The following is a 24,245-nucleotide window of genomic DNA, read 5'->3' as shown; positions in this document are numbered from 1 at the left end:
TTCAAAGAGAACTTTAGCACTAATTTGGTTACTATTTCCCCAGAGCTCGACCGTTAAGCAAGCCAAATGTTCATTCAAATTGTGAAACAACACGTCTGTCACTAAAATAGCTTGGCTTCTCCTATTTTTTGTGGAGTTTCAGTTTGTTTGCACGATCCAAGTAAGTTATATTCTATTCACTAAGTAGATTGCTATAAGTGAAGGCGGTTCTGTATTCACTATTTTAGCCTTTATTAATCAACCTATTAAAATAAACAACAAATCAATTGACAAAATATCATCTACATACTATATGATATCCACCAGCAAGCACCGGATGACATTTTGTAATTTGTATCCTCAGAATACAGAAAACTCCAGAAAGTGTGACCACAGTTTTTACTGTGGTGTGACCGAGCAAAGGCATGAAGCCGTTGAAGTTATTTCTTTTTTTTTGTGTAATTTCACGAACAAGCGATAAGAAACTTTTTTTTTTATTCTTTACAATTTAGCCCTTGACTACAATCTCACCTGACGGTAAGTAATGATGCAATCTAAGATGGAAGCGGGCGGAGTATGAAAATCCACACTCCTTTCGGTTTCTACACGGCATCGTACCGGAACGCTAAATCGCTTGGCGGTACGTCTTTGCCGGTAGGGTGGTAACTAGCCAAAAACTGAGTAAGCCGTGTTGTACGACAGGTATAATTTTTGGACACAATGCGTGCTTCGGCTGAACATGGTTTCTGGTGTTTTCTGTATTTTAAGTTTGTATCATGGTATGTAGATGACGTTTTGTCAAACGATTCGTTGTTGATACTCGTAATAAGATCGGAGTTTCAGAAAAACAGTGACGCAATATTGTAGGTATATTATTATAGGTATTATAGGTATTATTATAGATAACTGCGTACCAAAAGCTATCGGTTACTTTCATCTAGAGTCGCTTTAAAGTCCTCGCATGCACTCAACTTATGTTCGTAGTTTGTAGGTCACGCATGACATAAATGGTCAGAGCAATGAAAACAACCGGTGCCGTTATGTAGACAGTTTTACTTTTAGTTGTGTTATAAATCGACTGTTTGGTTAGGTATATGGTTGTGGTTTGTTGAGTTGTTTTTTTTTTCACGTATTTCAAATTTTTTTCGACAAACCGAACTTAAAACCAACATTAAATTTTATAAACATAATATTTTATCCAAAAGAGTTTAGGATCTGCATGGCTCCAGCGCGGAAATGCAACCAGCCCATTGTAGCCAAGTGGCACATCGATTCTCTTTCTACGATCACAAACGCTTCGAAAACTAGAAAACATTATGGGAACGTCAGATCTTGATCATGTGACGTGTCGATAGCAAATGTCATTCCCATACATTCATACATCGAAGCATTAGCGATCGTAGAAAGAGAATCGACTTGCCACTTAGCTCTAGGGGCAGTAGGTATTCTTGCTACCATTCCACGTGGGCATGATTTATATAGTAATTAGGATAAGTTAGCCCTTCTAGTTTCTCAATGTTGTAAATAAAAATACTCGTTTTTTACAAAATGAAAATGTAGGTACTTAACTTTTCTTGTCAGCAGATTCAAAATCATAATACTGATTTGAAAAATGATGGAAACACGAACATTAATTTACATTTTTTCTTAGTGCAACCCATTTAAACCAACATAACAAATTATGTCACAATTATGATCATTAGCACCACGCTGGATTTAATTTATAAAAGCCTACTTATTATACAAAAAGTCGGATACTTTAACTCTATTCATATTTTAATTATGAATAAAAGTGTCATCATTTCAAAAAGAGATCATGAATTGGTCATAAATTGTAAATCTTAGCATTCTCATTTATAATTTTGTAAACAAAAACTTTCATGAGAGTGTTTGTATAGGTAAGTATATGTAGTTTTAATTATAAAGAAAAGTGTCATCATTTCAAAAAGAGATCATAAATTGGTCATAAATTATAAATCTTAGCATTCTCATTTATAAATTTGTAAACAAAAATTTTCATGAGAGTGTTTGTATAGGTACGTATATGTAATTTTAATTATAAAGAAAAGTGTCATCATTTCAAAAAGAGATCATTTATAAGAATTGGTCATAAATTGTAAATTGCATTCTCATTTATCATTTTGTAAACAAAAATTTTCATGAGAGTGTTTGTATAGGTAAGTATATGTAGTTTTAATTATAAAGAAAAGTGTCATCATTTCAAAAAGAGATCATGAATTGGTCATAAATTATAAATATTAGCATTCTCATTTATAATTTTGGTAACAAAATTTTTCATGAGAGTGTTTGTATAGGTAAGTATAATAATAATAATAGCCTTTTATTCAGATTATTAATTTTTACAAACTAAAAACATAAACGAAAGATTTATGAGTGTAGTAGCTGTTTCTTGGTTATTTTTTGGAAATCTGTTTGCCAATCGGCAAAGGCCTCCTCCAACCTCTTCCATTCCTGTCTATCTTCAGCCACTCTATTCCACGTCACGCCTGCTACTTGTCTGATGTCGTCGTCCCATCTTTTTTGTGGTCTACCTCTTCTTCTTTTTCCTTCTCTGGGGTACCATTGTGTCACAAATTTGCTCCATTTGTCTTTTCCTCTTATTGTGTGTATAGGTAAGTATATGTAGTTTTAATTATAAAGTGTCATCATTTCAAAAACAGATCATTTATAAGAATTGGTCATAAATTGTAAATCTTAGCATTCTCAATTATAATTTTGTAAACAAAAATTTTCATGAGAGTGTTTGTATAGGTAAGTATATGTAAGTACGAACACTTGTATTATTTTAATTAATTTAACCGCAACGCACTAAAAGCGTGAACACATACTTTGTAAACTGTGCCACATTAAATACATGGAATATTTATTGTAGTCATACTTGCAACGTAGGTACTAACAGTTCCATTACAGTTTCAAAAATTTTTTCAAAAACTTAAAGTTCTAAATCTTTTTTATTCTTTACAAATCAGCCCTTAACTACAATGTAACCTTGTGGTAAGTGATGATGGGAACCTTACGGAACGTTAAATCGCTTGGCGGTACGTCTTTGCCGGTAGGATGGTAATTAGCCACGGCCGAAGCCTTCTACCAGCCAGAGCTGGACCAGCCCACCCGGGGATGCAACCAGGGCCTCCGCCTTATAAATCAATATAGTCAAAACTGTAAAATAAGAGATACCTCATTTTATAAAAGCTGAAAGTTTGTTTGGCAATGCTCTAGCATAGATATTAGAACGATATGGATAGCCAATTATGGAGTTAGTACCGTGATGGCTAAGGTAAGTATTGATGACTACTGACGTGATTCCAGCACGGCTATTCTCTAACGATGTTTTGTATAACTTGCTTTGATATCACCACTATCTTTCTCATTCCATAATAGCGTGTTAAACAAAGAGAGATAGAGGAAACGGAAGGAGTAAAGGAGTAAGTTAAGGAGTAAACTCCAATAAGTTATGAAATGACATGCGTTACGTTTTTTGTGCGCAACCTATTCTGCGCACCTTTCACCGTGCGCTGTGCCGCCAACAACTTGCACATCGCACCCATGTGCACGCTGTAGGCGGGTGCGCACGCCGCGGCCTGCTGCACCTCGGTTGCGCACCTTTCACTTATAAGACGCGAGTATTGAGACGTGCTTCGAGCTAACTTATATATAAAAAATCGATTCTTAAGAAGTAAACTCCAATAAAAAGAAAATATCTCAGTATAGAATAAACAGCAGCGGCCGGTAGCAATAAAACTCTTACAAGCTGCCGAGATACGGAATAAATATAATTTGCAAAAATTTTATTTTGTTGTGGGACATGACTTACCAACTTTAAGGCGAAGGGAAGTGGACTTTTAAAATTTGGGTACTCCTCGGGAAGAGCATTAATGATCTGGGAGGCCATTTCAAAGGCTCTTAAAGAAAAAATCCTGAAATCCCTCCTCACAGCGCCCGCCTGAAGGGGAAGTAATGCATTTTCCTTTATCACCGCGCGGACAGTTTGCGCGCTTCGACAGGGGCCTTTTACGATTATTGTGTTCACATTGTTACATGCAATACGAAATAAAAATCTCCAAAGCGAAAACTGTTCTGGGATATGCATCCACAATGGCACATAAAACACAATGGGTTGACCGTTCAACTTTAATTTTTTCTGAAGTCTCTGCAGTATTTTTAAGCGCTAAATCAGGTTTGTTGCAGCTAATTTTTTTGTGAAAAGTATATGTAGAGTTAAAAACCGAAATAAGTACCCACGGGATGAAAAACACAAAAGATCTGACAATTAAAATTGTGGGAGAAAATTTTTTACAATTGGTAGGTACAGAGAAATACTAGTCTACTAGACTAGAGAAATAGACTAAAGATAGTAATAGGTACCAAAACCTAGGAATCAGATCAAGGTGATTGCAAAGATTTTTTCTTCCTCATGTGAATCTGTATTTAAAAAGCTTTTGCCGCAATTCTTGCTTTTTAACAATATGCCAATGAATCACCAATAACAATAGATTGCTGCAATATTCGCGAGAGCACGACATTTAGAGAACTGACGCAATCCATATTGAACTATAAATGTCAAAATCGTGGTCACATTTCGCCTTGGGAACGACATGGGCGCACTGCAAGCTGCACCGGAAAACTGTCATCCACGTGGTGCGTTGAATAATGCACCACATGTTGAATAACATCGGTAATTAATTACATCAAGGGAAAGCGTAAGTGTTCTCATGCGAAATAGAAGCAAAAACTGCATAATATCAGATAATGGTAAATTGACGAGTAACGTGCGGGAGGGTGCACGGTTTATAATTACACAGGTGGTGGGGGGGAGGTTATGACCTCCCGCTGCCGCCACTCGAGCCGCACGACTGCGTGCATGCGGCATGCATGCACATGTTGCAGCTTTCGAGTACACTCCACGAGACTCACAACCTGACCTGATAATCATTCACAATAAAAAACACATTCACGATGGAAAGGTGAATCGTGATCCAATTAGAGCGATTAAAATTCTCACGTAACAATAATAATTGTCGGGGATTTCTCACGGAGTTCAATGCGCTCGCATATTTGCTCAGACGATAAAGATATCCCTGAAGCTGTCACCGGCGTGTGTACAAACACTGTTGGTATAACTCTTTCCATTTTAAGAATGTTGAAAACGTGGCGTGTCGCCGTTTCCTGAGAATATTTATAAAATTAGATACTCTTGACTTTAATGGAACACGCCGTGAGTGGCGTACTTTTGCGCTTAAACGATCGATAGCTCACAGCAATGGCTTGATAGACGTTGAAAGTTTCGTTTATGTTTTGTTGTAGGGCATTCGTGCTAGAAAGTGCAATGCGACTCCGATACACTGCGAGACGTGCCGATAATCAAAATAGAAAGGCCAACAAACCGTTCACTGTAATCGAGAACCTTCTAAACTAGATATTTTAACAAGAAACTTTATAAAACATTATAGTCTTAATTTCCCTTGTGACGAATAACTGAATATCAATGCGAGGTCACGGCTATGTTGAGCGAGTGGTAAGGATTTCATTAGAAAGCTCCATGCGATACCAGACACCGCTAATCCTATTTGAAAATGTAAATCTTAGAACGAAAACAAACGCTTTCTACTCCGTACTTGTAAGAATGCATTTAACCTCAACCACTTTTGAGATACTTTACAATAACTAGATTTTATAATGGAGCTTTTATTTCGTTAAATAAAGTTTCTTTTTTTATTATTGATAGACAATTTTTATTATTATGTAAAGCATAACTTTAAATAGATATAAATAATGTATCACTTCGAAAACAATGATCATGGAATGAAAACCAAACGTAGTAATCTACGTTTTAATAATTAAAGTCACTATTAATTATTATTAAAAAAACTACATAACAAAACATATTACCTAGGAAAGAAACTTAAAGTTAAATATTTACTATCAATGTAAAACATAATGAATGTACTACTTATTAGTTAATGTGTCTTTTTGAACTTAAGTTCGAATACCCAATAACAAGAGGAATGAGATCAAGATCAGGTCAGAAATAAATACATTTCATCTCCATACCACCATCCACTGCGGCACTGAAGATATAATTAACAATGAATTCGAAATAGAACGGATCGGAACATCCGGCGAACAGGGGCAATAAACAATCGAACTGTGATCTAAATATGGAGATAAAATTACAACTGTATCTTATTGTCTATACAAGAGAGGACTACCTACACAAATTATTAATATCAGAGAATAGTTCTTCTTCTACGATAGTACATTTTTTGAATTGCCTGCCTGAGTTTTTGGAGAAAATGACTGCCGAGTTTCTTGCGGATTTTTCTTCCATGCTTTCGTACGAATTTACTTTTAGAACAAATAGTATATGTACAAATAAAACTAGTAACTTAATAAAATAATTTAAAATATAGTCGTATAAAAATTATATCCATCACATTTTTCAAAGACTTCAAAGACGTATTTCAGTTATTTTGATTTTAACACAAAATTACTAAACCGATTTTCATGAAAATGTAATGAGCCCAATCTAAACGTATACTCTTTCAAACGAAAAAATGATTTTTAAAATTGGTTAATAAATGACGAAGTTATGAGAATTGAGAAAAACTTCCTTTTTTTGAAGTCGGCTATAAAAACAGGTAAACAGATGCAAGGTATGTTAGAATTAATTAAAATATATGAAACACTAGTGGACGCCCGCGACTTCGTCCGCGTGGAATTTATTTTTTCACAAACCCCTTGGGAACCATGGATTTTTCCGGGATAAAAAGTAGCCTATGTATTAATCCAGGCTACAATATATCTCAATACCAAATTTCAACTAATGTGGTTCAGTAGTCGAGGCGTGAAAGAGTAACAAACATTCATATCATCAAAAACACCACTTTTCGCAAATCTCGGAAAACCATGGATTTTATCGGGATAAAAAGTAGCTTATGTGTTAATACAGAGTCAAATCTGTCTCCATTCCAATTCAGCCAAATTGCTTTCGTAGCAGCGGCGTTAAAGAGTAGCAAACATCCAAACATACATCCAAACATCCATACAATCTTTCGCGTTTATAATATTAGTAGGATGTAAGTGAATAAATAAAGACATACGACATTATTATTGATAGCTGTAGTATGTTTTACTGCAGGAGTTAGCTCGCAAGTACCTGCGAACCACACAAGTGGTGAGAACGTGACCTCCGACAACGAGGTCCTTTTATTATTCTCTCAGCGGGCCCTTGCCCTTACGTATATGCAATTTCATACCATTTCATATTTCGCTTCAAATTAGCTCATGTCTCAAGGGAAAATACAGCCAAGTATCAATATCATGATATTCTGATGCACTTTGCGGTGAGTATTGGGTTTTGTTGTAAGTTAGACAAGGTGCACAATTTTCTTGTAAAAAGATTGTATATTTAATGTTAAGTTATGCGTATTTACTTTTTTTATACATGATTGGAAGTCTATTATTTGATTTCACATAAATCATTGATCAGCCCCTTTAGCCAAGTGGCACGTCGATTCTCTTTCTACAAGAAAGAAAATCTACGTGCCACATGGCTACTTGGCAACCTGGGCAGTAATATTTCATTATTACTGCCCAGGTAGCCAAGTTTATTTCATTATTAAAACGTAGATTACTACGTTTTAATAATAAATCGATCGAAAGTCACTATTAATAAATTAAAAACCTACACAACAAAGCAGTCATATTTGTTTTTACGCTATTTATAGTTACGTAACAGAAATTTTGAAGTACGGGTATGCCTTGATACAGCTAGCTTATTAAAACTTGAATTTTGGGTAAAAAGCGTCCTGAATTTAGAAATATCTAAATTAGCTCAAACATAATTTAGCGATAGACTTCAATCGTAAATACGATCCTTCAGCAATGATTTACCGCTAAGTGATAAAACAAAGTATGATGCTGCGTAGGAACCAGTCAAAGGTTCTATTTGGCGTTATTCAACGACATTTAACACAGGATATGAGATTATAAAAGTACACAGTAGTAGCAATATTAATATAAACATAACTTTTAGACAAAAGTGAGAGTCGAGTTTCCTGTTTTCACATAAACAGACGATTAGAATAATCCGCCAAAATGTTACACAATTTATTAAAGACATTTTATTGATGATAAAAGAGAGTAAAGAATACATTTCCACACATTATTCTAGTCAAACAAGCTGCGGCGTTCCGGTTCACACAACACGTCAGACAACTAGATTGTATCTATGTAATAATATAAACTTTAGTAGTAGTAGAGCTCCTTGTGACCGAGCTCATCCTGGGTAGTACCCCCAATGCATCTGTCGCCAGTGAGCATTGCTATGTTAAGGACTGAATCATTGCTGGTGCCAAATTCCAGCCTCATAAGGCTTACTACAAAAGTAGACCTCAGGTTGACAGCACGTAAAAAAAGTATACAAGTAGCTTGCGTACTTTGCGAAGTACTTTTTAGGCTAAGTTATGGGTTTTCCACTTAACATCGTGCCGGCCAATACACTAACTTTGACGTATGTTAGCTACATAATCTAATTAACATCAAATAATTTTTCGTATTCCGTAAAGTCCATTGTTAGGAAAAATCACAACTGGGTAATGTCAACTACCTACTTTATGATATCCATGAAGGGTTGTCAGTAGGCACCGGATGACTTATTATAAGTACAGGTAATTTCAGTTTTGATCAGTTATCATTAAATAAATATTAAATATGAAATTATTGACTTTAGAATTATTAACAATAGTTGGTAAATGTATATTGTCCACCAACATACGTCAAAGTCAAAGTGAATTGACCTGCAGATGGGCCATTTCCATCAGCCTTATACGAGTATAAAACAAAACGAATAATTAAGAAGAGTTGAGACGTGAAGAAGAGTTCAAACGTGTGCTACGTTCGAAGATTGCTATTGCATTGTTTTTCTATTGACACAGTATCATTAATTACATTAATGTTTCCAAACAATGAAACATTAAGAGTAGTCTGACGTCTACGTTATATTAATTTCGCTCTTCACTTAAAACGTGACTCTTTCTAAGTTAGTCAACAATACTACAAATAAGTAATATTTAAGATTTTCACATGTTAATGTTATGAGAGGTAGTCCATGTTCAGATGTTAGTATAATTTTACTAAAAACGGATTTGAAAGACATTAAAATTTATATCTATATCCGTATATTCATGAACCCTGATAGCTCAGTGGATATTACCTCTGCCTCTGATTCCGGAGGGTGTGGGTTCAAACAAACAAACCTGCATACTAGAGAATTTTCTTAATTCGCTGCGTATGTGAAGTCTGCCAATCCGCATTGGCCCAGAGTGGTGAACTATTGATCTAACTCCTCTCATTCTGAGAGGAGACTCGAGCTCAGCAGTGCGACGAATATGGGTTGATAATGATGATGATATTCATGTAGGTATATCTCCGAAACTACTATGACCACGGATTTTCGTGCAGTTTGTAGAGGTACATTAAGAATATGAATAACATATTTATGCAGTTTATTTTTTAAAAAAGCTGAAGGTACATCTATCAGTAAAGCCGACGCAGAGAAAGACGCCGGCCAGTTAAAATTATTTGTTAGGTACATTTAATAGCACTTTAATCAAAACCAGCTTTTTGTAACTAGTACATTGAGATATTTCAGAATTTGTGAAGTGAAATTTTTGTTTACCTTTATTTACATTTCACTTGAAAAATTGCGGCGAACGCAGAATATTTTTTAACTTTTACGTTCGAAATGAAAATTGGCACTTTTTGCCAGGAATCGATTTCGACGCGTAACCGCAGACTAGCTTGTTTCGATTTCCGCCTTCCGCTCAAAAGGCTACCCCAAATCAATTTTCTGGCTCTACAATGTGTAGAATTTCTCTATTTCAGTACGCGGCAATATTCTTTGGATTGTTTGTTAATCTGCTATCATATTATAACCGCATCGCATTTATTACATTGAAAGCAGAGTGGCATCGTGGAACTGACCCTGCCTTCTGCATCCAAGGTTCAATTCACATAACTGGAAAATGTTTTGTTTTGATGATATTATACCTAAGTTACTCGTATTACTCAGCTATAATTAACTACTTGTGAGCCGTGGTAGCCCAGTGGATATGACCTCTGCCTCCGATTTCGGAGGATGTGGTTTCGGATCCGGTCCGGGGCATGCACCTCCAACTTTTCAGTTGTGTGCATTTTAAGAAATCAAATATCACGTGTCCCAAACGGTTAAGGAAAACATCGTGAGGAAACCTGCACACCTGATATTTTTCATAATTCTCTGCGTGTGTGAAGTCTGCCAATCCTCATTGGGCCAGCGTGGTGGACTATTGGCCTAACCCCTATGGGTTGATAATGATGAATTACCTACTCATAACACAATTTACGCTTACTTTGGCTATAATATGTATTATGATGTGTGTATTTTTCTTTTTTTTTATAAAAACATCGAACAGTAGCTATATTATAAGTACCTACCCATTGCCTCAAAATGTTTATAATAAAAATGTAAACATAAGTAAATACGATAATATTCTATCCCATTTATCAACATGTAGCAACTCGTTTAAAAACAGCATCAGGTATTTCATTAGATGACAAAAGCTTCCTTGCGCATTATCAAAAAGTGCTTAATCATTGCTGATGGTACCCATCAAGCGGATAAGCGGCAATTTGTCAATCACCGAACTTCCTATACAAAGCTTTCAATAAACGCCTCGCCTTTTCTGACCGTGTTCGCTGCCACGCATCCTTTAATCAGGTGTTTAATTAAAAACCCGACACGTAAAAAAATATCCCACAAAATACGAAAAGGCAAAAACACAAAGCACGCATTAAGTACAAAAAAGCGTGTTCGGAGGCGAGATTAATAATTGTTGATGCGATGTTGCTCATCAGTCCAATGAGTGGCAATTTGTCAATCAGGAAAATTCCTTTTAATAAACGCGCCGCCTTTGCTGTTATTATTGTGCCTTCTTGAATAACTGGGTGCGATTCATCGGCACCCTTAAAGCTATTATTGACTTATAAAGCTAATTTCATTTACTAGTTCGCAAAAATTAAATATACAATATTTTCTGGTGTGAGCATAAGGATTAGAAGCAAGATAAACTTTTGGCACGATGTTACATCGAACAGGATAAGCGGAAATTTATCACTAACGGAAGTGTCTACCAAAATGTTTCTACAAACGCTTCGTCTGCTGGCAATGTCAATATCGCCATTATTCTTAGTGTTTCCATACACTCGTACGATTCATGGATGTTTATATTTATACATTTTACACTTGCCTGAGAACTGTCATGATGTAAAATCTTCTAGACCTGTAAAAGTATAGGGATTATTTTAAAATTTTACAACGACAAAAACTTTTCGGGCGACGCCAAACAGATCGAGAAGCCGAAAGGTTCGCGTTGTGGGAAGCTCTAAATCGGGTTAATCGTCGTTGCCGCAGTAAAGCCGTAACGTGATAATTTGTCATTTGTCAATCACGGGAATGACTTGAAAAGCTTTTGAGCTTTAAACTTTCGTTTAAAGCAATTCAGATCGCCATTTCCGTTTAATTTTATTTATAGAAAAAATTGTAAAAAATAATCTTATACTATCCTATTCTACTAATACTATATACGCGAAGTTTTGTATGGATGTTTGTTATTCTTTAACGCCGCTACTACCGAAGCGATTTGGCTAAAATTTGGGATGGAAGTAGATTTTACTCTGGATTAACACATAGGCTACTTTTCATCCCGAAGAAATCCATGGTTCCCGAAGTATTTGTGAAAAACTGAAATCCACGCGGAACTTCACTGTCTAGCCCCAAAATATAAGCATAGCTTGTGTTATGTGTACTAAGATAGCTGATTTCATCATAAATATACATTTATATACTGCATATAAATACTTATGTAACGTATAAACATAAAACATATATATGTTTTATAAGTAGAAGTTTCTGTCATGGATGAGTAACATGCAATCCACAGTAATAATAATTAGCATTTACATGAACTAACGCATGAAGACCCCGCGCCTTATAACTGATATCAGCCTGTGCTACAGTGCGTTGAACTTGCATAGATTTGTATATTCCACATACCCGTAGATCGGTGTCCAATTTGCAAGATAATCGAAGACTACTGCTATTTCACGAATATATAATACGAGTATTTATTCTATAAACTCTTATAGTCTTATCTATTATATTTTATGGGGCAATTCCAGTATCTCGGATAGGAAAATTTGTAAATTAAATTATATTCAGATAAGGTTTTGTTTACAAGTTTATCTACATAAATCCGTTTATCAAAGATAAAGCAACATTGAAATAAGAATAATTATTTTTTGTAAAAGCCTTTGATACCATGCCATGCCTACTTCTAATTTTATGACATGTCATTACAATGTTCTATGATTAAAATAAATATACTACCAGATCCGGCAAAAGAAATATATACCTTCATCTGTTATTTATTTGGGATAAGAAATAAATGATAGAAAATATTAACATTGACCCACTGCACATATGTTGCCTATTTGCAATGTGTCACTGTGAATATTATGTATCATTTATTTCTTATCACTAATAAATAACAGATGAGGGTTTATATTTCTAATGTAGGATCTTAGACCAATAGGATACGAGTATTTATTATGCAAAAGGAAGTCGGTCGGTCACCTAAATATTTTTCCAAATTAAATATTACAATATTATCATTGTAGTGAATATTAGCATCACTATTCCCATTGTAGTGAATATTAACATCCTTATTCCCATTGTAGTGAACATTAACAGTCAGTTAACAGTATCACATAACACCACCATTAAGATGGTCAGAAAGGCATTTTATATTTATTATGTCATTAATTCGAACGTTAAAACGCGTTATCGTTAGATTATGATATAATTTATGCCTTTATAAGACTATGAGATTGTTATTATTTTCTCTTTTCTGTCATAAATATTGTGCAAGCCGTGACTTTGATAGCCTAAAACGATACTAATATAAAATGATTTCATAACAATTCAAACATCCATAGTATTACGCAGAGACTGATTTATTTTTCAATATTATTGAATCAGTAAAATACGAGTATTTCTTGAAATGGCTAGGTATTTTATAACTTTGACATTTTTAACAACCGTTAAAAATTTCAAACAAAAATATATTTAACTAGCTGACTGACGCCGCGCGGTTTCACCCTCGTGGTTCCCGTTGCCATAGGAACTTATGAGGAGTATGAGTACTAACGATAAAAGATTATTTAAAATCGGACCAGTAGTTCCTGAGATTAGCGCGTTCAATCAAACAAACTATAGAATATAGATAATGTCACAGTTTAACTTCATTTGTAGCCTTAAATCACTTTGCATAATCAAAACACACATATTACGTATAATACGATCATAAATTATTCGCAACAGTGACCAGACTGATTTACAATCCTCGGCGAATGATTTCATCGTACGACTACGTGACCTTGGCACGCCTTTTAATGACTTCAAAGTGTCACTCATTTTAACGATATGTAAATAAATTTATTTATTACATAAACATTTACGTAATTATTACAGTCCCTTTACGCTAGCGTAGGCGAAGTGTATGCTTTAACCTCAGACCAATTATAGAAGGACCTGTATCACACTCACAGTCACGAGCAAAATTGTCTGTCATTTTCTGAGTAAAACGAGCTTAGATTTGATAAATATCTTATATTAAATTTAACTAGAAGTTTTTGCCCGTTTTTTACACCATTCAACTACACAAAAACATTTTCACGAAGCTCTTAAATCGACGAACACAATTACAACTATTTAACATCGATTCTATAGAGACAGTTTTTATAAAAGCATTAGATCGTTGATCATATACTTTGACAGAAAAGTAACGTCTAGCGAGGCAGGTCCTATACAATAATTGGTCTGAGGCTTTAACCGAGGTCTGAGAGAGACATTATTCCATCTTCACGTTCCAGTTATCAAGCTCGATTTTAGCAGAGCTACTGCGCTGGACCGAAGTGGCTTGATGACGCTCGTCCCACTAGGGAGTCTTTTTTTTATTATTATTTACAATTTAACCCTTGACTACAATATCACCTGATGGTAAGTGATGATGTAGTCTAAGATGGAAGCGGACTATTTTGTTAGGAGAAGGATGAAAATCTACACTCCTTTTGGTTTCTACACGACGTCATAGCGGAACGCTAATTCGCTTGGCGGTACGTCTTTGTCGGTAGAGTAACTGGTAACTAACCACGGCCAAAGCCTCCCACCAGCCAGACCTGGACCAATTAAGAAAACCTCAATCGGCCCAGCCGGGGATCGAACACAGGACCTCAGTCTTGTAAGCCCACTGCGCATACCACTGCACCACGGAGGCCGTCAAAAAATTATGTGGGTGTTTTATCATTAAAAAGTTATTCTAAACTGATCTGTTTCAATCGACAAAGCAGTGATTGGCCAGGTACAAATACATTACATTACAGTCTCAAATTACCGGCTTCAACTATCATCTTCGACCATCGTCATAATCACTGGTTGATTTCTTTCAGGTTTCAATCCACTGAATCGTTGAGCCGTTGAGTCTCGTAAGTAGGTACAATATTATATGCTTTTTCTCAATAGGTACCAGGATCACGATCGCCATAGGATCGATTTCAATTAAAAGAGCAAACAATACCTCCGCCGCTCCACTAGAGCCGGCAAGGCCGAATGGAATTGGATATACGTGTCACATCCCAAACTATCACGATCGTGTGATCATTTTTTCTATATTTTTTTCTTATCGCCGATTTAGATTACTTATACCACTTTCTAAAAGCTTTTATCTAGTTTCAATTGTCCGGTGGTGCTAGAATAGCTGATAAAAATTGAATTTTAACCAGTTTCAGCTGTTCATAAGTTAAATTAGGTAAAGTTAGGCAAATGTGACAAAAAATACTCGGTTTTTCGGTGAATATAAAGTTATGTTAAAAAATGCTTGCTTACTTTGCTAATGTACTTTTTAACCGACTTCAAAAAAAGGAGGAGGTTTCTCAATTCGACCGTATTTACAATATGTAAAATGAAGGGTGATATTACTGTTATATGATTTGAAAGCTAGTTCCTTAACGAATACATAAAACTTGTTTATAAACTCAAACGCGTGACTCTACTAGTTTATTATAAACATTTTTTGTTATTCAAACAATTCAGAATCATTTTCGACTGTCGTAAATACGTGAGCCAACTACCGCAGTCCACATATTCTAAATACTATACTGTGTTAACGGTTACGGTGCTACAGACATTAGTAATGTAATAACTGCATACGTGATACATGAAAACAAATTCTTTAAACACGAAAATGAGCTACCGAATACTAGAAATAACAAAACAAAATATCAACATATCGAACCTGATATATAAAGTATCTGCTTAACCAAGCAGATACTAATTAATTAAAATTATCATAATATATAGTCATGTGATGTGAAGGGATACAAATCTAGATCAAATGGAGAATGTGCAAGTTGTAACAGAAGAGAAAAATAGGAAGGCTAAAGTGATAGATGGCTCGATAGTGATAGAGATATGAAAGAACATATGTGTAAAACGAGTTGTTGAAGAGTTAACGTATGATAGAAGTGAATGGAAAAAGATGAAATATTGTGCCAATCGCACTTAATTGGGATAAAAACAAGGATAATAATGATGAATTTATCTAGGTAGCTAAAGCCGGAAATAGATTAAACTAAGGCATAATTATCAAATAATTAACATTATATTTATTTACTTTTATATATAAACTGATGATGATAAATGCTGATGTATATTAACAACTATTCAAAGCATTTACATATTGCGCAATTTATCGTAAAATGATATGTAATTGCAAAAAATAAATAATACCGATTAGACGCTTAAATTATAGTGGCGATAATTGTAGCAACAACGCAACGAACATTGCTTATTATATGAATGAAGCATGAAAAGCTAATGACGTTACGTGTCGTCATGTTAATATTCTTTCTTACAACTCTTTCTCTACATTTGCCGCATATTAGTTCAGTGACCGAATCACTTATCTGCGTTCTCATCTTAACTTTTGTAGATAAACTATCTATGTTTTTAAATAATAATAATTTTGTACTATATCTATGTTTACATATAAATAGTTGTTTATATAATTGTTTTTAGTTTTAGAAAATATCCCACGGAAATCAGTAGAATCTTTATAAACCTTACAAAAATACCTTCAATTTTAGCCTTAGAGAGCATTCAGTAGAAATCTAAATCTAAAAAATCAGTCACTACCTATAGGTAATAGGTATAATTCTTGAAGATAACATTTTCAACATATCAGGCATATAATACGACAAATAAAACGTTATTTAATCAAACACGTACAATACAATGTAATGTTAATAAATACCGTGAAATATGAGACTTCCTGTAATAACACGAAATGTACTCGTGTCTTTGAAAAGTTTCTCACGGTAACCATAAACGTTCTAAATTATCACCCATTACTGGAATAGCTGTACTTATTCTTCAACAGTTAACCGCACCATATCATGCTTACAGAGATTCTTATATAAAAAAACGTGAAGTTGAGGAACTCAAAGCCATATTTATCTGAGTTAGGGATTCTAACATCGACCTAATAACCGAACTAGACAAATTATAACTTCGCTTCCACATTTCTTCTACAACTTGAGACAATGAGAATAAAAATATAATAATAATATAAAAATACATTATAAGAATATACATTAGAAGCATTTTAATAAAATATTTCAAAACTTTTAGTTAGTTTTTTTGTACTATCTAAATACTAAAGAATAACTCAAAGTTTAACATCTTAACAATTTGTTCATGCAACAATACTTTAAAAATTATTACCATTTTTTGGTATTATATTTACTAGACCATAGGTAACAAAACCAAATGGATATTATTATAATTAAATTAAAATATCAAACAGTATTGAATTAATATTTGAACGCAAGTAATCACATATGTACATTGTGCTTGTATATGAAATGTCAATATACGGTGAGAGCAATCAAATGGATGAGGAGAATGTAAAAAATACCGTATGAAAATATCATTTACGCAAATGGATTTTATGATTAATGATCGCAACTCAAGGCAATGAACAGCCAACCACCCCGCAGTACGAGTAAGTCAACAAATCAATCAGATTATAAAGTCGATTTGTTCAGCTAATAATAGTCTCTGAACAAAACTAATTGTGACTGCATTTTTTTAAAGTAAAGTTTCCTTTGTATTTGAGTTCATTAGTGTGAACATCGTTATTGAGTCTAAAGAAAAAAGAATTGTGAAGTAGGAATTAAATGTTGACGAAGAAGTCTCTACGTTCCATCTACGAGTAATGAGTTTTGTCCTACTGTTTATTATTTCTGACGCGCTGTTAATCCTTAATAATATTATAAACGCGAAAGTTTGTATGGACGTTTGTTAGGATGTTTCTTAATCTTTATCGCCGCAACTACTGAACCAGTATATATTATATTTACGTTTTCATCACCAACTCAACCAACAACAAAAATATTCATGTAGGTGTAGGACTAATGGTTTATCGTGGTGTCCTCCAAGGTGTACCCAGCTAATAGTTATAATCTATACTAGTATTTTGAGATTCGATTGTTTATTTACTATTTATTTTTAATAGGCTCTGAAACTCCTGAACCGATTTGATAAATTATTTCACTGTTGGGAAGCTAGTTATTATAGTTCTTAGTTCGTTCAATTCTTCCATTCGTTCAAAAAAAACTGAATTAAATGTTGATGTTGCATAACCTAAACGCCCATAAATATATGACGTTACTTAATTTCATTTCTTGCTTGTCATCAGTGAATTGTTATTATCAATGGATCCCATAAATTAGGCGTAAAACACCCGTCCCGACTAATGGGTACAAACCCACGACTTGAAACTTTAAACATTAGTTTTAAGTTAACATAATAGAGTTACATCATCGAGTGAATAATGTAACTCATTATCCCAGGCCTTACAACTCTGGCCCGTTTCCTGGCAAATCGACGGACAATAGTTTTTGCGTGACATCGCTGGCTTTAGCAACAACATCTAATGCTTGCATGTTTTCATTCCGTTTCCATGTTTTGTTCTAGATATAAAGTATAATCATCATATTCTACCAGCCCACCACATGGCTAGGTCAGCATGCTGCTCCAATGTGGGTTGAGGTGTTTAGGGTGCTAGTGGTTAACTCTTACACGAATGAGATCTTATTTTTAATTGGGACCGACGGCTTAGCTCATTCTGAAATAACATCTAATGCTTGTCTTGATTCCATTTCAAAGAGTTGTTCTTGACATAGCATATTATACATAAAGTACATAATTAGAGAAACCATTGTGGTCATTAACAATGGAGAGAGCTGGTAAGCATTAGGTGACACCTAATACATAGGTGAGTCAGCGAACATCTGGGTGTTATGCAAACCGCAACTAAACCGTCGCGGCTCGGACCGGACGGGATTATAGAGATCAAACACCCACTAGACTAGACTAGGTACGTAATATGGGTTTACTGGTAGAATTAATATCCTTAGATCTTTTGTATTAGTATACAATCATAGGTATTATAGATTGGAACCCTCGTAACTTTAATTTTAGGTTTTCGAGTAATTATCATCATCTTTATCTAATAATATTATTAACCTGACGATTCGAAAGTGCTTGTAAACTAAGCTTAATTGAAATAAATTAATTTTGAGTTCGAATTTAAGTTTTCATATGGCGCAGGTTTGTGACCGCGGCATGACTTCGTGTAACTTTTGGTTTTCAATAATTCCTAGGGAACCATGGATTTTACCCGGTTGAAAAATCTAACACTTGCCTATCTTTGAATGTAGAGTATAATTTATCACTATTTCAAACTTTGGGCAAATCGGTTCAGAAGTTTCAGCATGAAGGAGTAACAAACTTACAAAATAATCAAACTTTAGTAATAGGATGAGAATGATAAGTTCTTCTATAAACTGGACAACGAATATGAATTAAGTCAATGATACACCGATCTAAGTAACAAAATTAGTACAATAAACAAAATCTGATGATAGTACATGGTTAAATTATGACCATAATCAAGCATCAACGTTGTCTATCGTCAAATAATATCATTAAAATACATTCATCATGTCCACACCTCCATGAATTTTGGATACAACATTAATCGTGTTATATCGTAAACTGAACCGCGATTAGTCACAAGTATTATGTGCATACTCTATTTCACGAAACCTGGTCCAAATTATTTAGTATATCATCCCTAAATATTTTATCCCGTACCCAAAATACCTCCATATACCCTCTAAATCCCTGTTCAATTGGAATTTTAATGTTTGCGATGGGATTTCCCATCTCACAAGACTGGCGTCCCGTATCCGATTATCTCTGAATTTAAGAAATTTATAAATTTAATTGCTTACAGTATTTTAATGCGACTGAATATGACTTACAAAATGGTAATGCTGACATCATCATTCTAAGCCGATGGACGTCCACTGCTGGAAATAGACCTCCTATCGTCCATAACAACCCATATTCGGATCGCTGCTGAATCTCAGAATGAGAGGGTATGTCCACCTCGCTGGTCCAATGCGGATTGTCAGACTTCACACACGTAGAGAATTAAGAAAACTCTCAGATATGCAGGTTTTCTCACGATGTTTTACCTTCACCGTTTGGGACAAGTGATATTTAATATCATCAAATGCACATAACTGAAAAGTTGGAGGTGCATGCCCACGGCTGGATTCGTACCTACACCCTCCGGAATCGGAGGCAGAGGTCATATCCACTGGGCAATCACGGCCTTTTATAGGGACCTGCATATACTACGTTTCCGAGCCGCCAGCATCCAACGGCTCCTCGTAACCGTTATGTATCTATGTACTTTATACGCTAGTTTATGTACAATAATCATACTATCGCATTAATTTTTTTTTAAAGAACCTGATATAATATGAAACTACATACATTACTATATATTTTTAGATATGAAACATTGAAATATATCAAAGGACAAAGATATTGGACACAACCGAAACGGTAGCACAAAGGAAGTGGTCGTGGGCGGACCACATACCTCATTAATTTGATAACAGGTGCGAAAGGAAAGTGTGTGAATGGAGAACCTCGAACAGTTGTTATTATGTGGGCAGACATATATATTTATTATAAAAAAAAATCTAATACTTACTGTTAATTAAAATATCATAAGTCACAACAGAACTCAAATTGGCAAAATATGAAAAATTAAAAGATGTCCTTTTGTTCCGTTCTGCTAAGAATAAAATAAGTTATTCATTCATACTACTATTTATCAGAATAATAGTGAAAGTGTGTGTAGATACAATGTGAGTGTGGGCTGATGTTTACTGCTTGTTTATTTAAAAACTTGCCTAAATGACCAAATGGTAAGATTCTAAAATGTCGCAAAAATAAGTCATGTTCTTCAACGTTTGTAGTTTGACTAGCTGCAATTACCTTTTTCTTGAAATGGAATTCGTAGTTCCATGATAACGAATTTCTACTTAGTAATCAAAGATATATTTCTTAACTAGCGGACGCCCGCAATTTCGTCCGCGTTTTATTCTGTTTTTCGCATATCTCGCAAAAACCATGGATTTTTTCGGAATAAAAAGTAAATGTCTTCGTCTTAAATTTCAGCTAAATTTGTTAAGTAGTTGCAGCGTTAAAAGTAAAAAACATTCATACAAACTTTCACGTTTGTAATATTAGTTGGATAAGATATGGTAGGTATATATTTTAAATAGGTACCTATGTTTAAAACAGAAATATCTGTAAATAATGTGCTCTTCAACAAGAACTGTATAACATAGCTATAAATCTTATTGGAAACTATTTTTCCATTGTAAATTCAAGGAATTCCAAATATACCAGCGTTCGATGCAGCCAGTACCCAGACGTAGGTGACAGATGCAAGAATACATTTATTCGTATGTTATGGATATAGGATTATCGAATATGATTTTATCTGTCTGGTTAGCTACGGTATTAATTATTATACAGTAGTTATTCCCGTTACCGTAGGAATACGGGGATAAAATATAGTAACCGGGGCTAATATAGCTTCCCAACTGTGAACGAATTTTTGAAATCGGTTCAGTTGTTATATCTACTGTGGTTCAGTAGTTTTAGAGCCTATGACTTCGAATAGTCTAATGAAGATTTTTTTTTTTTTTTTTATTCTTTACAAGTTAGCCCTTGACTACAATCTCACCTGATGGTAGGTGATGATGTAGTCTTAGATGGAAGCGGGCTAACTTGTTAGGAGGAGGATAAAAATCCACACCCCTTTCGGTTTCTACACGGCATCGTACCGGAACGCTAAATGGCTTGGCGGTACGTCTTTGCCGGTAGGGTGGTAACTAGCCACGGCCGAAGCCTCCCACCAGCCAGACCTGGACCAATTAAGAAAATCTCAATCTGCCCAGCTGGGGATCGAACCCAGGACCTCCGTTTTGTAAATCCACCGCGCATACCACTGCGCCACGGAGGCCGTCAAAAATCACCATGTTAAATTCATAAATTATTTCTTAACAATTCATTTTAAAGGAGATGGTCCAAAATTGTATAGAGCCCAGGTCCTGTCATTGTACCCTTTTTTTTTTTTTTTTTTTTTTGTCGCTGGGAAATGCGTTTACGCATCCCGTCCGGAGGCTGCACAAGCAGAGCAGCCTGCGGCCGGGTATGTGGGACTCGCTGCAAACCAGAATACCCACTAAAACCCAGCAGGGCCACCTGCGTCCTATTGGGATGTAAAAGGATCGCGAGATGCATGCACTTTTACATCCCGACGCGCTCGTCGTTCTACTCACTAGTGTCTACAAGGGTGGGAGAAGATGCGCATAGCGACGCCTTCTACCACCCGTTCTTCTTCTGCGTAGTGGGTCAGCATCAGGCGCCCGCTCTCTTTGCTGCTCCGCTGCCTCTTTTAAGCCGATGATGGTCTCACAAAAGGAGGCAACGTGAGACCACCCTTCTTCGCTGTCTAGCATGTACTTGACAACGCTCGACAGCGAGAAGTCTCCCTGAAGAAAAGACACAAGTGAGTGCCTTTGCGGTGCCCATGACACACAGTCCGCAAGAGTGTGATGCGCCGTGTCCTCTGGCGCACCACACTCGTGGCAGACCGGCGAGATTTCCCTCCTAGCGATCTTGTGCAAATACCGACCGAAACAGCCGTGTCCTGTAAGTACTTGCACGAGACGGTACGACAGTGCGCCATGGCGCCGTTGCAGCCACCGCTCAAGGTGGGGTCGGAGACCTTCCACCGTCCAGACGCCAGCCACCGGGGACTCGAGGTCTTCTTTCCATCTCCGGACCAGGGCCGCACTCCCGAGGGTTCGTAAACGATTGACTTCATCAGGCCCTGGTTGTTCACCTCGAGCCCTGAGACTTGACCGGTAGTGGTACACCTGGGCAAGAATCTCTGCCTGCAGTTCCCACGGCGGGTCACCCGCCAGGAGAGTGGAAACCGTCCATGACACTGTACGGTATGCTCGGATAGCACGCACAGCAATGACTCTTTGCGGTCTCCGCAGAAGAGCTAAATTCTGCGGAGAAAGCGCATTAACCCAAATGGGGGCACCGTACAGTGCCATACTCCTGACAATACCCACGTATAGGCGCCTACAGGCCGAGTCGGGACCTCCAATATTCGGCAATAGCCTCCCTAGGGCAGCGGCTGCTACAACGAGCCTAGGACCCAGCAGCTCAAAGTGTCTGCGGAACGTCCATCTACCGTCCAAAATGAGGCCCAGATATTTCATGTGGGCCTTCACCTCAACTGATACACCCTGAACGGTAATAAATGCACCTCGAGGCGGACCCCTTCGTGGACCATGAAATAAGAGAGCCTCCGTTTTGGGAGCCGAGACTCTCAGCCCCAGCATTTCGATCCTCCTCACCACCAAAGACGTTCCGATCGTGGCCAGTAAGGACGCCTCCGCGTACGTGCTCCCACAAGCCGTGATGAGGGTGTCATCCGCGTAGCAAAACACCCTCATCCTGGGGAGCAGAGGTGACCGCAGGAGCCAGTCGAAGCCGATATTCCAAAGAATCGGCCCCAAGACCGATCCCTGAGGTACACCATTCAGCACCTGTCGCTGCTCTCTTCGTCCGTCGCTTCCCAACCAAGATATCCATCTGTTACGGAGGTATGACTCCAGCAACCTCCCAAGATATTGAGGCACTTTATGATATCGTAGTGCCTCCATCAAAGTCTCGAAAGGGAGGCTGTTGAAGGCATTTGTGACGTCTAGAGAAACGGCAAGGACAACATCCCCTCTGGCCACTGCATCATCCGTAAGGGTCTTCAGTGACTCCAGGGCGTCGAGGGTTGAGCGACCTGCCCTGAATCCAAACTGCGCATCTGAAAGTCCCGGACCGACAGTCTCAAGATGCTCAACGAGTCGGTCAGCAATAATCTTCTCAAAAAGTTCTCCGACTTCGTTGAGCAAGACTATCGGTCGATAGGCTGCCGGAGTATCTGACGGTCGACCTTCCTTACGGATGAGACATAGCAGGCCCTCTTTCCAAGGCTGCGGAAACAAACCAGTCCGCAAGCACTGGCTGAACAGCTCCCTGAGACGCCCTTCAAAGAACTCACGAGTCATGAAAATGACCTTACCCGGAACACCGTCCGGTCCAGGTGCCGTCTTTCTGGACCGAAGACGGTCCAAAGCGACGTCCATCTCCACCTCGGTGACTAGCGGGACAGAACCGCTATCTTCAATTGTCACCAAAGCGGACATCGTAGGAGGTACATGGTCTCGGGAATTCGGGAAGAGATCTTCAACTACTCGGTGCAAGAACTCAGGCTGGAGTGTTTGGGTTGTGGGAGGTCCTCGATTCCTAAGTTTTCCTCTTGCAATACGATAAGGACGTCCCCAGGGATCTCGATTGAGACCCTCTAGCAGTTCCTCCCGAGCCCGCTCCTTGCTGCGACTTATTGCCAGTTGTAGAGTTTTCTTGGCCTGGCGATAAGCCTCTCGTAGCTGCTGTTCTAGAGCTAAGTCCAGACCATTTCTTCTACGACACCGGACATAGGCTCTTCGTGCTCGGTGACTGGCGGTACGGAGGTTCGCTATTTCTTCTGACCACCAGTACACACACTTGCGGCGCTGCCATCCGCGGGCCCTTGGCATAGAGGAATCGCACACTTCAGTCAGGTCATTGTGCAGACGGTCAA

At 37.0% G+C, this 24,245-nt stretch overlaps 1 protein-coding gene across 2 annotated transcripts in view; it reads right to left on the bottom strand.

The window, feature by feature from the left end:
• Positions 1-24,245, bottom strand: part of LOC112050048 (uncharacterized) — a 220,098-nt gene that overhangs the window by 175,124 nt on the left and 20,729 nt on the right. The window lies entirely within an intron of this gene.

Source organism: Bicyclus anynana, chromosome 3, assembly GCF_947172395.1.
Source record: "Bicyclus anynana chromosome 3, ilBicAnyn1.1, whole genome shotgun sequence".
Lineage (NCBI taxonomy): Eukaryota > Metazoa > Arthropoda > Insecta > Lepidoptera > Nymphalidae > Bicyclus > Bicyclus anynana.
This window is presented reverse-complemented; position numbering and strand designations above follow the sequence as displayed.